The sequence below is a fragment of the Lynx canadensis genome, chromosome B4, assembly GCF_007474595.2.
Source record: "Lynx canadensis isolate LIC74 chromosome B4, mLynCan4.pri.v2, whole genome shotgun sequence".
NCBI lineage: Eukaryota > Metazoa > Chordata > Mammalia > Carnivora > Felidae > Lynx > Lynx canadensis.
The window spans coordinates 104,284,502-104,300,461 of NC_044309.1; the positions used below are offsets into that span (position 1 = coordinate 104,284,502).

At 38.3% G+C, this 15,960-nt stretch overlaps 1 protein-coding gene across 5 annotated transcripts in view; it reads right to left on the reverse strand.

Annotated features, from left to right (window-relative positions):
- PPFIA2 (PTPRF interacting protein alpha 2) overlaps window positions 1-4,396 on the reverse strand; it is a 478,405-nt gene extending 474,009 nt beyond the window's left edge. For 4 of the 5 annotated variants that reach the window (XM_032594017.1, XM_030323311.1, XM_030323310.1 and 1 more), the window contains exon 1: window positions 3,498-3,691. The gene's annotated coding sequence lies outside the window, so the exon portion shown is untranslated. Of the gene's footprint in view, window positions 1-3,497; window positions 3,692-4,335 lie in introns of those variants that run through there. The other variant, XM_032594014.1, reaches the window with a different exon arrangement.
- Window positions 4,397-15,960: the final 11,564 nt, after the last annotated feature.

Below are 15,960 nucleotides of genomic sequence, written 5' to 3' on the forward strand. Positions count from 1 at the left end.
ATTTGATAGAGGCTTTATGAAACAGACTGAGGTGCATAAGTTTGTTTAGGTCATTATTCCCCTAATTACTGTTAGTATTCCTTTGTCTCCTGAGAACTGCATTGTCTGCTTTCCATCCAAACAATACAAACTAACACTCTCTCAAATATTCCACAAAACAGACACCATAAACTACATTATCTAATGTAGTAACTTCACATCTCAGCTGTTAATCACAAGGTTACAGTCATGAAATAAATGAACTGCTTAGAATATTTTTAAATCATTTATTAATTTGATTTAAAATAGACAACAGACTTTTAGATATACTGATATACTGTATAGCATTTTAAAAATCAGAAATTATCTCATTTTCCCTTTTACCTTCTATCTTATGTTTGAAAAAGAATCAAACCCATCTCAATTTCAGTTGTTGTACTGAGGCCAGGAGCTATTAATTAGAGGGCTTGGTTTTGCAGAAGGCTGATGTGGAGATATACTGGTTTTGCTGTTGATCCTGGAGCATTCTTTGGTTTTATAATGCAAGGTCAATTCATTTTTCTGCCTATATATTCCTGTCCTTGGGGAAAATATTTCTGGTGATATAGTCAAATAAAATGTCAAGACTTAACAGGTCAATAGTTAATTACTTTTATGCAATTCTTCATATAAATTGGGTTATTGAGGAGATAAATTCAATTATCTGAATGATTTGGTCAGGGCACACTGAAAACTAGGAAAAACTTTTTAAAAGATAAAAGGAAAGTATCTTGTGACTGATATTCTACATAAAAATTTAAGGGGGGGGGTGAATTGTAGGATAATTCAAGATAATAGTTTGAATTGTTGCTCATCACTCCAAACACTGGGCTACCTGAAGGCAAAAGAATTGACTTGTTCAATTTCTTATTCACCCTAAAATAAGTAAAAGAATAGATACATAAGATGTATTTAAATGCACACGCGAGTGCGCACACACATTGTTACTATTGCTAACCACTTAACAGATAAAAATATAATATTTTTTGTATTTTTCTCAATTTGAATTTTATTGAAACACTATCACAAAAATGGAAAGAAGACTCATTTCTAACTGCTATACATCTTCTTTTCATTAATTGAGAAGGAATTGGGAAAAAAAATGTTCCAACACATTTGAATATTAAAAACAATTAGTTCACATGCCATGCATGAAAATCCACACACTGAACAGCTGTGTCATTCTGAGAAATCATTAGCAGGAGCCAATGTGTTTCTTTTTGACATTTAAGGTTAAAACAAAACACTGGGAGAGGAAATGATAGCACTGTGACAATTTGTGCCAGAACACTTGCAAGGTTTACATTTTAGGGTTACTTAAACATTCTTAAATCCGTATTTTACATCATATCCTTCTTGGGAAAAAGCACTTCGTGCATCTTAACTCTGAATTACTCATAAAAACTTGAAATTCCAAGGAAAAGCATAACTGCGGTGATTACCTCAGCTACAATGCCCTCCTGGATATACTACCCTAGTGCTAACAAAGGCTTGGTGTCACCATGGGACATTACACATTCACAAACTTTGGGCTCTTATATCAGTATAAAAGCTGGTGTCTGATTTAGTCAGTCCAGAGATGCTACAATGAGAAGTAGCTTAGGGACTTAGGGTCTTAGCCTATTAATTCACTCAACATGATTTGATTTCACAACTAAGGCGTTGGAAGGAGAGCAAGTCACATCACCTCTCAAAACCTCAGTATTCTCTTCTGTAAGGGAGGGGGAGAATCCATGATTTTCTTTTAAAACAAGCCCATTGTAAGGCTTCAATAGAATACCTGACTGAGATAACACAGTAAAATTCTAAAGGGCAATTAAAAATTCTAGTATTTATTTAGTTATTGTATAAAGTGAACAACATTAACCTTTTCAGACAGAATATTTTGCCTTTATGATTCATTCTAATTCTAGGCCTAAAGTTTTAATTCCAGTGGGTACTCTGAACTCTTCAAATCCAATTGGGAGAAATTAAACTATGCAAAAGTTACTTAGGAAATAGATGACTTAATCTGCTTTTTCTTCACCAACAGACAACCCAGATGAGCAAATCTAAAGTCTTTTCACCAAAACCAGAAGAAAAATTTTTTTTCTAAAAAATTTAAAGGTCACTTTCATGAACTAGCTTAGTTTCTGGCACTAGAACTCCTATCCTGTCTTATATAAATGACAAAATACTTGTATAACCCTGAAAACAAAATACAACCTGTTTCTAAATGCATATTTGGGTATTAAGATCATATATTCAAGGTAAGAGTTAAACACCCTATTGTAGAATGGCCAACATCTGAAGCAACTTCCAAAGGCTGTCTACCCTCTAGTGTACTCCATCTTCCTATACCATTTTTAACTTTTACAATCATTTTCAGTCTTAAAAATTGTATTGTACCACACAATTCCTGAAAAACCAGGAAGCACATCCTAACAGCTCACTTGGATATTTGCCTTTTCAGCACCCCTCTCCAAAGCCAATTGAATTTATGAATTATGTTATCCTCTTCTAGATGTTGATGCCTGTTCATGAAATTACCTAAGGTTTCAAGACCTAGTTAGAGACATTGTTTATTTTGTTGTGAAAGGAAAAAAAATAATAATAATCTGATTGGTTTAATTGTCCCAGTGCTTAAATTTAGCTGGAAGAATTTTATACCAGGAAAACCAACTCCCTTACTCTTAGTATGTAACCTTGACTGTCTTCCAGATCTCACAGATTTCAAAATAAAAGTTTTGAATGCCCACTGGAGTCGTTACCCAAGGGCTTTCAAGATCCAATGTGTTTCTTAGTAATATACGCCTCTCAAGAAGTACTTATTCAGATATGACAATGTTACAAAAGGCTTTTTTTTCTGTCAATGAATCACTTTATTGAAGCAAATCATTGGGATTTAGACCCGACTAGAGGCAAAGATGCAATTATTCTGGGTAGTTAGTTTCCTCTTCAAAGATTTAGTCTTAAGAACCAACCCAGCTCCACCTCAGTTAACCCACAAGGAGTGAGAGAAATCCTAGCCATTGTCTGATTACATTACATGAATATTCCTCCTCCTATTTAACTCTTTGAAATCCCTTGTCCTCAGGAAATATTATGACCACCTCTAATGGAAGCATTTTGCACTTTCTTTACCCCGGTGCTTTTACAGATGGCCAGCAGCCAGCCCTCGCCACACAGCTGGACAGTTATCTCTCAGCCACACCCCCCCACCACCACCCTGAAGTTGACTTCATAATTTCCACACTAAAATTCTGTATGGTTTGCCCAACGAGAGACAGCCAAGTCGGGAGGAGGTGGAGAAACAGGAGAAGGGAGAGGATGGGGGTGGAAAGCAAAAGGTATGGAACAGTAATTGGCAAGGAGGAATTTGCATCTCATCTTCCCTGGGGGCGGGGTGGGGCCGGGGACGGGGGTGGTAAAAAAATAAATAAATAAATAAACAAATAAGGCGGAATGGAAACCTTGCAACTCGAACACAGTTTCGGTACCTAATGTCTGTAATTTCGGGTCCTGCTTCTTCAGTTGATCAATGACAACCGCAGTCTCAGGCTTGACGAGAGGGGAAGCTCACAGCCGGCACTCCTGGACCATTTCCCTAGCAACCGGAGGAGAAAGGCAGCTTAGACACTCGCGTGCCCCGGCGCCCTCCCTGAACGTGCCCCGGCTGGGTGGCGTGGCAGCAGCCCGGCATCTTCCCGCGGCTCCGTCAGCAGCCAAAAGGAGAAGCGTCCATCGGAAAAATGGCATATTACAAATTTTGCTTTGGGAAGCAGAGCTCGGTTCAGACCATTGTCAAAGGGAGGAGAGGGGGAGGCGGCTCTTAAAGCAGTAGCGGCCCCTTTGGCGGAGCAGCCTCGGCTTCCCGCGTGCAGCTGGTGACCCGGGGCGGGGAGCCGGGAGCAGGGGACTGGGTTGGACTCACAGAAACTTAACCGAGCAGCGCCGCTCCCCAACCCCCCCACCCCGGCCACCATCCCCCCTCGCAGGCCACTCGGAGGGGGTCCCTGCAAACGCGAGCTTTGGGGAAAGGCGAGAGGAGTATCTGGAAGAGAAGTTCTCCACCCATGCCCCCACCCGGAGCCTCTCCGGAGTTGATGGCTAACGCCGAGAGTTGGGAAGCTAAAGGGAAGCGACTCCCCAGGGATGCGGGGAGCACGACAGGTCGTCTCCCGGCCCCCAGACTGTTTCCGCGCCAGGGCGTCTCATCGAACTCAAAAGAGGCGCCTCTTCTCCGGAGAGGCGAGCCGTCGGCCCCCCACACCCGACTCTCCTCCCAGCCTCTTGGCGAGCCTCGTTGCTTGCACCAGTCGGCCGGGGGGGACCAACCTGCCGGGAGCCGGTGCGGACGCTACAGCATCGTCTCTCCTCACTCGCCTCGTGCTGTCGCTGCCGCCGCTCCTCCTCCCCCGCCTCTCCCCCCTCCTCCTCCTTGGCAGCCGCCACCTCCTCTTCCTCTGGAACCAGGGCTTCCCCTGGAAGCTGCTGCAGTGGTTTCCACCGGCCCTTAAATAAATTCTGAAGTAATCACGTCTTTGCTCTCCTCCTCACGCACACGCGCTCGCGGATACACACGACTCCCTCAAAGCCGCTCCCGGGCTGCTGGGGCTGGCGGCCGTCCCAGCGCCCCCTGAGAAGCCAAGGCTGGGGGTGGGCAGGTGTGGGCAGGGGGTGCGCTCTTCCTCGTCCGGGCTTCCCCCGCACAATGGTCGCCGCAGGAAAGCGCGTGTCGGCTGGTGCTGTGGGGAGGCCGATGCGCTTGGGCACCTTCTCGCTCTCTGGCCTTCCGTGCTTGTCATTTCTCTAAGCAGCGCCCTGCTCCCCGGACCGAGGCACGGTGATCATGGTTGACCTGAGTCAAGCTAGGGTGTGGTGGCATCTGTCACTTCTCACTGCCTCTCCAGCTCTTCTCCATGCATTGCTTTGGCGATAAGGATGGTGTGCGGAGTCCTCCCCGCCCTAGTAAATTTCAGCTGTGAGCAAAGTCTGGTCTTTGGAAAGGGGTTCCAGTCCCCCTCTATACCTACACATCTCTTTAACCTCTTCTCCTTTCCTTCTGCCGTCAGTACAGACTCATTCCGCCAGGAATAGGGAGGAAGCAGGAGACAAAACCAGTACCCACTCTGAGAAGGGAGGAAATGTTGTCAGGGAGGGAAATTAGCCTCGCCTAGTTTTAGTGAACGGGAAGAGGCCACGGAGAAGGGAACAAGGAGAAGGATTAAACTCTGTGCATAATATGGGGATTAATGCAAGTATCCTCAGGGTTTAGGGCAAGAAATCCAAAAGGCATGTTTTGCTTTTGTGTATCACAAAGAGTCCGAAGCTAACTGAAAAAATAGTTTGTGAACACCATCTCACTTAAATCAAGTACAATATCAGGAAACAGGATCTTTTCTTCTGGAGTAGCATTTAATTCAGTTAGCAACCCCATAGTGAAATGCGAGGCCAAGTTCATATATTTCCCCCTTCTCTTCTAGACTGTTATTCAAATTCTGCATCATGACATAATCCTATAGTAATTAAATATAAGAACTAGGTATTTATCCAAAGGATACAGGAATGCTGTTTCAAAGGAGCACATGCACTCCAGTGTTTATAACAGCACTATTGACAATAGGCATAGTATGGAAAGAGCCCAAATGTCCATCGACTGATGAGTGGATAAAGAAGATGTGGTGTGTGTGTGTGTGCGCGCGCGCGTGTGTGTAGGAATATTACTTGGCTATCAAAAAGAATGAAATCTTGTCATTTGCAACAACGTGGTTGGAACTAGAATGTATTATGCTGAGTGAAATAAGTCAGTTGGAGAAAGACAAATATCATATGATTTCACTCATATGTGAAACTTAAGATACAAAACAGATGAACATAAGGGAAGGGAAGCAAAAATAATGTAAAAACAGAGAGGAAGACAAACCATAAGAGACTCTTAAATACAGAGAACAAATTGAAAGTTGCTGGGAGGGTGTTGGGGTGGAGGATGGGCTAAAAGAATTGGGACATTAAGGAAGACACTTGTTGGAATGAGCACTGGGTGTTATATGTAAGTGATGAATCACTAAATTCTATTCCTGTAATCATTATTACACTTTATGTTAACTAATTTGGATTTAAATTAAAAATAATTAGGTATAAGAATAATTAGATGATTCATTAGATGTCTACTGAAGCATTATTTCTGAAACATAACATGCATATAGATTACCAATGGATCTTATTAAATTGTGGATTCTGATTCACCAGGACTGGGGTAAACCCTGAGCTTCTATACCTCTAACAGCTCCCAGAGAAGATCACACTTTGACTAACAAGGGTCTAGACCACTCAATCAACCTACCATTTGATGTGGCTTAACCACTCTTAACTACAGAAAATTCATTAACTCATGCGATAGTCCAGTCCATTTTCAGACAGACCTAATTTAATAATAACTTTTGCATATTAATCATATATCAGTACTCTTTTAACTTTCACTCTCTGGCATTTCCCAGAAGACATAAAATGCCCTTTATACTTGAAAAAAACTTCATATGTTTAAAGACAGTTTATATGTCACTCGTTAGAAGAATTCCTTTCTTATTAAACCTTGGTTCTAATTTCCTTAGTAATCAACATTTGCCTTGTACAGCTTCATATATTGTAACCATTTCCAAGAAGAGTGTTGATTTGCCTGACTCCCATTCACACATCAAATAAAAGTTTTAATTCTCAGTATAATCCCTACATGCGGCTGACACACAATTAAAGGATACCCAGTAGATGCTATCACAAAAAGGAAGAATTTGATAATGGAAGGCTGGAAATAGTCATAGGTAAAAAATATTTTAGTAAGAAGAGATAGTCTTCATGGGCACTCTCAGCTTAGAAACGATACGTTCTCATTTTCTTACCACTAACATCACTACAAAAAAAAAATAACCTTTTCAATCAAAACTGAGGAGCATTTATAAATAGCAATTTTGCAGAAGAAATTAGGTCAGCCAATTCACATGAGTAAAGAGGAGTCACCCTCTACACCAGTTCTTCTAGTTTAATAGCCCTCAAATTTAGCATGTAGGAGAATCTCCAGAAGGCTTGTAACAACACAGATTTCTGAACTCCATCCCTAGAGTTGCAGATTCAGCAAGTCTGTGGTATGGTCAGGGAGCTTGCACTGCTAATAAATTCCCGGGCGATGGACTACTGCTAGGTCAAGAATCCCACTTTGAGAACTACTGCTTAAATAAATCTGAAGAAATTTGGGAACAAAATACATAGAGATCCAAAAACACATTTCATCTTGTTCATTGAAGACAAAAAGTCTCTCAAACAAATATAGAACCAATTGATATGCTACAGTTATCATCTGCTCTTTAATAACCAAGGATCACTGATTACGATGAGATATGCTTATCTTCTGGTCAACTAGTTTTAGAAAGAGATAGTGCAGGGCACCTGGGTGGCTCAGTGGAGTAAGAGTCCAACTCTTGATTTCGTCTCAGGTAATGATCTCACCGTTGGTGAGTTCAAGCCCCCACCTTCGGGCTTGTGCTGACAGTGGGGACCTGCTTGGGTTTCTCCCCCTCACACGTTGCCTCTCCCCCAGCTCACTCTTTCTCTCAAAATGAATAACTAATCTTTAAATAAAAAGGGGGAAGAGGTAGTAAAAATCACCCCTTTCATTAGTCCCAATACCTTTTATCAATGGAAAGATTTAGTCCATAGAGGTATACAGTGTTACTAGTCACACTTACTAATGTTCCCTCCATATATTTTATTTTACATACGATTTTTTTCTATATATTTTCTTAAGTGGGAGGTGTCATACAACTACTCTTTAGTAATAATAATAAAAAGGGCTTTTTTTTTTTTTTGATCAAGGATGGTTTTGTTTACAAGGATTAAGTTACCGAGATCAAAGCACAAGAGAAGCAAGGGCCATGACAACAACAAAGATTCTGTAAGTGACAGTAATTTGTCTTTTGAGTGCAAGGATAATTTGGATGCAAAAAGAGAGCAAATAATATTAGTTGTAATAGACATGTTGATCTCAATATCACCTCATTTCAATCGTATAGTTACTCATTCTAAAAATATTTCGCCTATATTCACAATAGTTTATGTTAACATTGTTAAAATAATTAAATTACATTTTTTTGCACTTATGCTTACTGTTGAGTTTAAAACTGAAGACAGATTTGAATAAAAAATAGAATTAACTCCTTTCATACACTTTACCTATTGTTTTGTGGGAATGTGAATTTTATTTTATTTCATTAAGCAGCAAGGCCACACAATACTATGACATCGTATTATTTAGAATAAGCAACAAAACACCAAATACATAATGACTCAATCCCAAATGAAGTTTATTCTTCACTCTCTCAATATTCCAAGGTAAGACTTGGTCAGTGGTCTCCTTTCTTTCACACAGTAATTTGGGCACCTTTCTTAGCTGGCCCCTGCCATCTCCTCTGGTTTTATATCCAGATGGTGAAAGGAAAAGTATAGGGTACAGGAAGCACCCCACTTCTAAAACCCTTGGTCCAGAAGTAACACACACTTTTCTCATGTTCCATTGCCAAGAACAACCCACCTGGCAATACCCACTTATAAGAGAAGCTGGAAAAGTAGTCCACAGAGCCTTAACGTGAAAGAATAAAAAGGCTCTTGTTGAAAACTTAGTTTCTCCCACATACTGTTTGTGAAATGATAATAGAAAGAAAAGGTATGTAAAAGCATATTATGTTTAATTTTTCTGTTATGCACACATTAAAAAATAGATCAAATGCAATTAATTGAAATGAATTGTCATAAAATTCATATCCGGTTCTATCATAAATAGTAAGCACTTTTTATTATGTAGGTTTCATGTTTCTTGTGTTAATGCTACACATTACTCTACTTACTTGTCTAAAAAACAAACTGCAGAATAGGAGAGCTATACTAAGCACATTGTTGCTAACACTTGTGCCTCCACATGAATATATAAGCATCAATTCTCACAAGATAAATTGTTGTGAAAAGACTACATTAATCAGCCTTTATCTATGCATTTACATGGGATTACTGTAAAATGTACCAATTTGACAAATAGTCACTGAGATTTCAGCTCATAACTAAGAGTATCTTAGCATTCGAGAAAAGCAAAAACTGTTAGTTATTGTCTAAAGTCAAAGTATGAGAAGAGAAGGCAAGTTCCAGAGAATTTTCTCTTGCATCATTCTGTGCTATCTGACATCAAATCTAAGACTAATACCAAGGCACTGGAAACAAACAAAATAGTGAAAACTTCAGAAATATTTTTTCTCCTTTTAAAAGGAAAAATAACATTTGTAGGGGAAAAATCTGTTATGTTCCTCCTCTTTAGATCACTATGAGGTGAAATATCAAAGGGAGAAGAAACATCCTAAATACATTCAGCAGTTGTTTTCACCTAGATTTACTCTAATATAAAGCCCCATAATAAAGTTTTTCATTTTTGCCTCTGCTCAAATTCTGGGATCCTCACTTATAATTCTCTAAGAATTATAGAATTCTATGCTGGGAACACTAATCTAACTCCATTCTTACAGGTGAGTAAATTAAAACTCATTACTAATAATTCCTGGGTTTTCCAGCTCAAGCACCTGAAGAAGCTAGGTACACACGGCTTGACTTCTGATATGCACTTTTTAACTTCTGTCAAATATAAATCTTCCAGAATTTGACTCAAACTTATTTCTGATTACCTAACTACCTTGATTATTGACATCACTGATACCAATCTAATATTTCTTTGAATCAGTTGGCAACACAAATAAATTGAATAAAGTTGAGCTCAGTGATTACTGCTGTTCTTTTGGTGAGACATCTTTGGGAAGAAAAAAATCACCATTTCTTTTTCATTCAAAGACATGTGCAAGCAGTCATAGACAGTCAAGTAAACAATGAAAATAACTTAGATGGGTAATCTTCACTTTGGATATACTTTAAAAATTCATAGAGTAATGAAGCACATGAATGTATGATTTAGAAAGACTATAATTAGAAAACAGTATCTTCAGTATTAAAGTAATAAGAAAAATTTACTTTTTTTAAGTTTATTTATTTTGAAAGAAACGGAGAGAGCATGAGTGCGGGGGGGGGGAGGGGCGGGAGGAGCAGAGAGAGAGAGGGAGAGAGAAAGACTCCCAAGCAGTTTCCACACCAGCAGCGCAGAGCCTGATGTGGGGCTCAAACTCATGAAACTGACCCAAAATTAAGAGTTGGATGCTGAACCAAACTGAGACACCCAGGTGCCCCTAAATTAATAAGAAAAATTTAATAACAAGAAGTCCTAGACAGTTGAAGTCTGTACAAAACTTCCTTCAAAATGACAATTATATAATGTACTTAGCAAATGGCTCTTGTGTTCTCAGGCTGAAATGGAGTGGAAATACGTTCATAAATGTAGAGGGGTGAGATGTGGAAGGGAGGTCAAGACTAGGTGGGGAAACGGCAAGTGTTCTAGCATGTGCTAATGGGTAAAAAGTCATTCCAAAACCCAGTAATGTAAAACAACAAACATTTTCTTATTTAATCATGGTATCAGTTGGTCAAAATTTGAGAAGTTCTTGCCTACATAGTTCTGGCTTAGAATCTCTCATGTGGTTGTAATGTGACAGTGGCTAGGCCTGGGAGAGTAGAAACGCTAAAACAGCTCAGGCTGACTGGGGAGATATCTCTAACTCTATTTCTCTTCTCACCCCCTCCTTATGTGGTCTTATGGCTTCTACATGTGGATTGCTAAAAAGGATAGGTTGGGCTTCCTCGCAGCATGGCAGCCTAAGGGCAGTCAGATATCACAGCAGAAGTCAAACCAAGTGGTGAACAAAGCAGAAGCTTGTTATGTCACTTTTTATGACCTAGCTTTGGAAGTCAAGGTGTCACCTCTGCAACATTTCATTATTGGATGCCAGTCACCAGCCCACGTGATTTCAAGGGAATGAAACATAGACCCTCACCTCTCAATGGGAGGAGCATCAAAATCACATGGTAAGAGAAGTAATATTGACGCCATTTTTAGCAAATACAATCACCCACCGTAGGCTACTTTTGTGAAATGCACATTTGCTGTGAAAATATTCTATTATATGAATAAGTTTTTAGTTTGTAAAGTGTAGGCAAAGTATTTTAGAATGTTTTAAAAATAGGTGAAGTGTTGGTAAGTAAAATATTTGTTAGAAATGGGTGGAATTCATGAGAATTGTCCAATATAAGATAAGTAGTTATAAAGCAGAGCATACGTGTGTTAAACATAGGCAGAGAGGGATGGAAATATCAGAGATACATAATATTTATGAGACACCTGGAAACTATATATTTATAGTATGTAAATATACCTAATAATAAATATACAAGAAGCCTGTACGTATTTAGGATACAATAGATATACATGAAAAATTATCTTTCAAAAGTCTTTATTTGGCCATCATTGGTGACTTCAATTATGACTTTATATGTCTTCTGCTTAAATAACACAAATAAAACTCATTTCTGTTCATTAGGCTAACGGGAGAACTACATCTATCAGCCACGTGTATTTGTCCCTGCACCTATGAATCACTGAGTCAGAGTGTATTTTGTCTTTTGAACAAAGCTCAAGCTTCAAGCCTGGTCTTTGTGACCACACCATCAGTTTGGAAGGTTGATGTAGTAGAGAGAGGAACAGGACATTTGATTATTGCATACCTCAGGATTATGACCGTGTAGCCCTTCTGCACTGTACCATATTCTGTGTCTTAACCTACCCTCTTTCCCCTTGCTTCTGTGTGTTTTTAATAAACTAGATAAAATGTGTCATTTAAGTATTTTAATTTGTTCTGTGAGCTTTTCTGTATCATGACCTCCCGGATAGTGTGCTGTTGATCTACTCGGAGGCTACCATTGTATTAAGGTAATGTCCTATGACACTTCATATTGGGAAGTGAGGAGGCAAAGTTTGGGTTCTTTTAACTCCAAATATTTTTCCATATTTTTTGGATTGGGCCCCAAACAAAAACAAACAAAAAACAACAGTAAAAAACCTGATCTTAACCCACCAGGTGCCAGTCAACTGGCTTTTCCCTGGAATCCCTGAAGTCTCATTCAGCCACAGAACCCAAAATTATGCCATATGTGTAAGTTGTGTCAGACAACCACCAACAAATGGTGCCAACCTGCGACTGGGTCCAGGTTAAAATTGTATAGGGGACCCGGAACCTGGACTCCTGGCAAGCTGGCAGTAAAGGCTCATTATGATCCTTTGATTAATCTTGAAATTATGCAAATGTTCATATTATGTAATTAAATTTATTTTAGTAATCATTTACTATAGTAAATATTCGTTACAGTACACGTCTGTGTTTTCTTTTCATTTACTTTCTCAATCAATTTTAGAGTTTTCGTATTATAAAATGAGTCTTTGGATTTTGGATATCATACATTTGTAAACAAAGTTTCTATTCCTGTTTCTAGGAGTCCATGAATCATCTAAGAACCAGCTGGCATAGGGAGTCAGGAGTCACACAATATGATAAGAGAAAACTTGGAGGTGATATGGGAACCCAGAAAAGAACCATCTAATCTATTTACGAGAAATCAGAGCTGAGGAAGAGAAAGGTTTACTAAGTAAATCATGAATGGATGGTGTGAAAATGTAACAGCAATGGCAAATAGCCAGAGACAGATAAACCATAACTTACATACAGAAGAGGACATAGTGACAGTTTGGCTACTATGTGAAGATGGGGGAGACATAGACTGAGAGAAGAGAATAAAAATCGAAGCAGCAGCCATGACCATGAAAGAATATGTAAATCTTGTTAAAGAGCCTAAAATTTATCCTGAGGAAGCCTAGGAAAATTTAAAATCAAGAAAAAGGAGAACATATTTTGGAAGGAGCAGGATAAAAAAAATAGGAAAGAAGAAAGCTATTATAGGTAAGGTATGAAGATAGAAACACTCTTCAGTGGCATATGAAACAGGCAGGAGAATATTTAGGTTAAAACAAAATGAATGTAGTTTTGACCATGTTGAAATTTATTATCTGACTGTGAGCCATCCATTTACAGATATTCAAAATACATTGGAAAAGCTAACCTATCAAATGAGAAATCTGATTGTTTGGAAATCATTAGTGGTATTTTAAACCACGGAAGTGAACAACATTGATGACAAAAAGTGCAGGATTAGAAAAGAGAGCTGAAGTCCAGAATCCTAGTGAACACTAATATTTACAAAATGATTCTAACAAGAAATAGGCATATAAGAGAGAAAAATCAGGAGGGTATATGACATGGATACAAGTTAAAAAAAAAAAACATTGCAAAAAGTGGGGGATGGTGACTAGTGTCAAATATTCCTGAAAAATCAAGTAAGATTTAAAAAGGGGAAAATAACTTGTGTATTTAGCAAGAAGATATTACTAGAATATTGAGTAAGGAAAGTTTCATTGAAGTGATAATTATAGAAGACAAATCACAATGGCTTAAGGAGATTACAGGTTGAAATAGTGTCCGTCCAAGGAATATGGCTACTGGTGGTGGGAAAGGGATAGAGTAAACTGAAAAGAGAATATAAGAGTTCTTGTCTTGGAGTCACTGGAGCTCCACATAGTCCTTTGGTGGGCTTTAGCAAGTTCTAGAATCCCCTGAAATAATATGCAAAAAATAATTTGTATGTGTATATACACAAGTGCATTTTTTAAATAAATATTGATAGTATGAGATTCTTGAGGGCAGTCAGAGATCAAAAGATTAGTAACCAGAGCTGTATGTAATATATTAGATACCCATTAGTTTTTATACTCTATGTATAATTTTTATAACTTGCAGAGACCTAAATTTGTATATAATCACAATATATTATTGTGACTAGTTTTTCTGAGACAAGAAAACAAATCTACTTACTTTATTGTAATGCGTATTGTTATATATTTTATTACTATTTGCTATTACTCACAATATTCCCTGAAGAAGATTTTAAATCCCCACCTGTTGCAATGCTTATTGCACTGCCTTCCATAGGGAGAGTGTGCATCCCTCCTGTATTGACATAAGCCTGCTCATGTTTCTTGACTGTGTTCATGGAAGAAGTGGCCATACCGGGACCTAAAAAAATTTTATCACCGTTTTTCTATGGCTCTTTTCCTTCTGCCACAGATCCAAGAGAGATGCTATTCCTTTAGCCTAATATACTAATATACTTTCCAAAATCATATCTTTAGCTAATGTGTTCCCACATCAATATTCTTGGGATATTGTTGCCATTCTCAGGTTTTTCTCCTTTTCCATTCTATGTAACCAATGCAAAGGAAGGACTGCATCAAGAATTTTATTTTTTTTCACAGAACAAGTATATATTGAGGAATGACAGAATATTACTTAATATGAACCATGCAAAAAGAAAATTGGCCACACTCCCTGGGGTCCTAAGGAATAAATAAGACAAAATCACAATGGACTTTAGCATAAAAATGTAAAGGTATAATCCAGTGAAATTTTATGGAAATCAAAGCAGTAATGTTCTCAAAGAAGGTAGATGTTAATTCGATTTTAAATGTTTTGTTTGTTTTTTTAATGAGTAAAAGTATGAGTAAACAGCTTGAAGAGTTACACATAATTAATTTGGGGGATGGAGGTAGTGGAGAAAGAGTTATGATGAGAAGGACCATCTGACTAGAAAGATGTCCTAAGACAGTGATAAGACAGCAAAATTGCCAATTATTCACCTGCTCAAATAAGTGACACCAAAACTTTTGTGACAGAAGGAACCAAAGGCATTTGGAGTACAGAGCAAAAACATCATTATGTTGATTGTAGGTGGAAATAGGTAACAGAGGAGGAGGAACAAGGAGTTAACTTGGAAATACAAGATGGTGTTTAATACTTGGTTTGGAATTAAACATATAGGGCTTGGAGGAACAGCGTTAATCCAAGTGGCTGGAAATACATTTTTATATTCATATAATTTCTTCCCTCCTCTAATTCATTCCTTATTTATGGATTTCATTTCTTTCATATTATATATGTCTTAAGCATCTTGATGTGTCAATGTTAAGGAAGTGGCAGTGAATTTTAAAAGACAAACCTATGCTCATGGAGTTCATATACCAGTATTCATTTATTTCAAAATATTTATTACAGATCTTCTTTTTATCAGACAATTCATCAGTACAATGGGACCCAGTAACAAACATCAGTTATTGTCCAGTGCCTTGCAAACCACGGACCCATGGTCTGTGTGTACGTGTGTATATACAAAAAGAATCTTTTACCCAGAAGCATGTCATAAATATCCGACTCTTAAAATGCACTTTACTTCTATATCCATTTCTATTAAGGTACAGAGAAGCTTAAACATAAAATGTGCTTCTAAAAAACATATTTATTTTTTGGGAGAGTGCAAGTGGGGGAGGAACAGATAAAGGGGGACAGAGGCTCTGAAGCGGGTTCTGTGCTGACAGGCTAACAGTACCAAGCCAATGTGGGGCTCAAACTCATGAACAGTGAGATCACAGATCATGACCTGAGCTGAAGTCAGACGCTCAGCTGACTAAGCCACTCAGGCACCCCTCAAATGCACTTTACAAAATCGTTCTTTATTGTCTCTTTGTATTTGTTTATTTTCATGCGTGGCTTTTATGACTATTATGATGTTTCCACATTTTAATACAATTGACAAGAAAACAATTTGAAATAATTATTTGGAAATAAAAATGCACAAAATTAGATATGTGATAAGGGGTTAACATCCAAAATATATAAAGGACTTATACAACTCAACACACACAAAAAACAAATAACCCAATTTAAAAATGGACTGAGGAACTGAATAAACATTTTTCCAAGGAAGGCTAAGAGACACATAAAAAGATGCTCAACATCACTAATCATCAGGGAAATGCAAATGAGAACTACAACCAGATTTCCCTCACTCCTGTGAGAATAACTAAAATCAAAACACAAGAGGGGC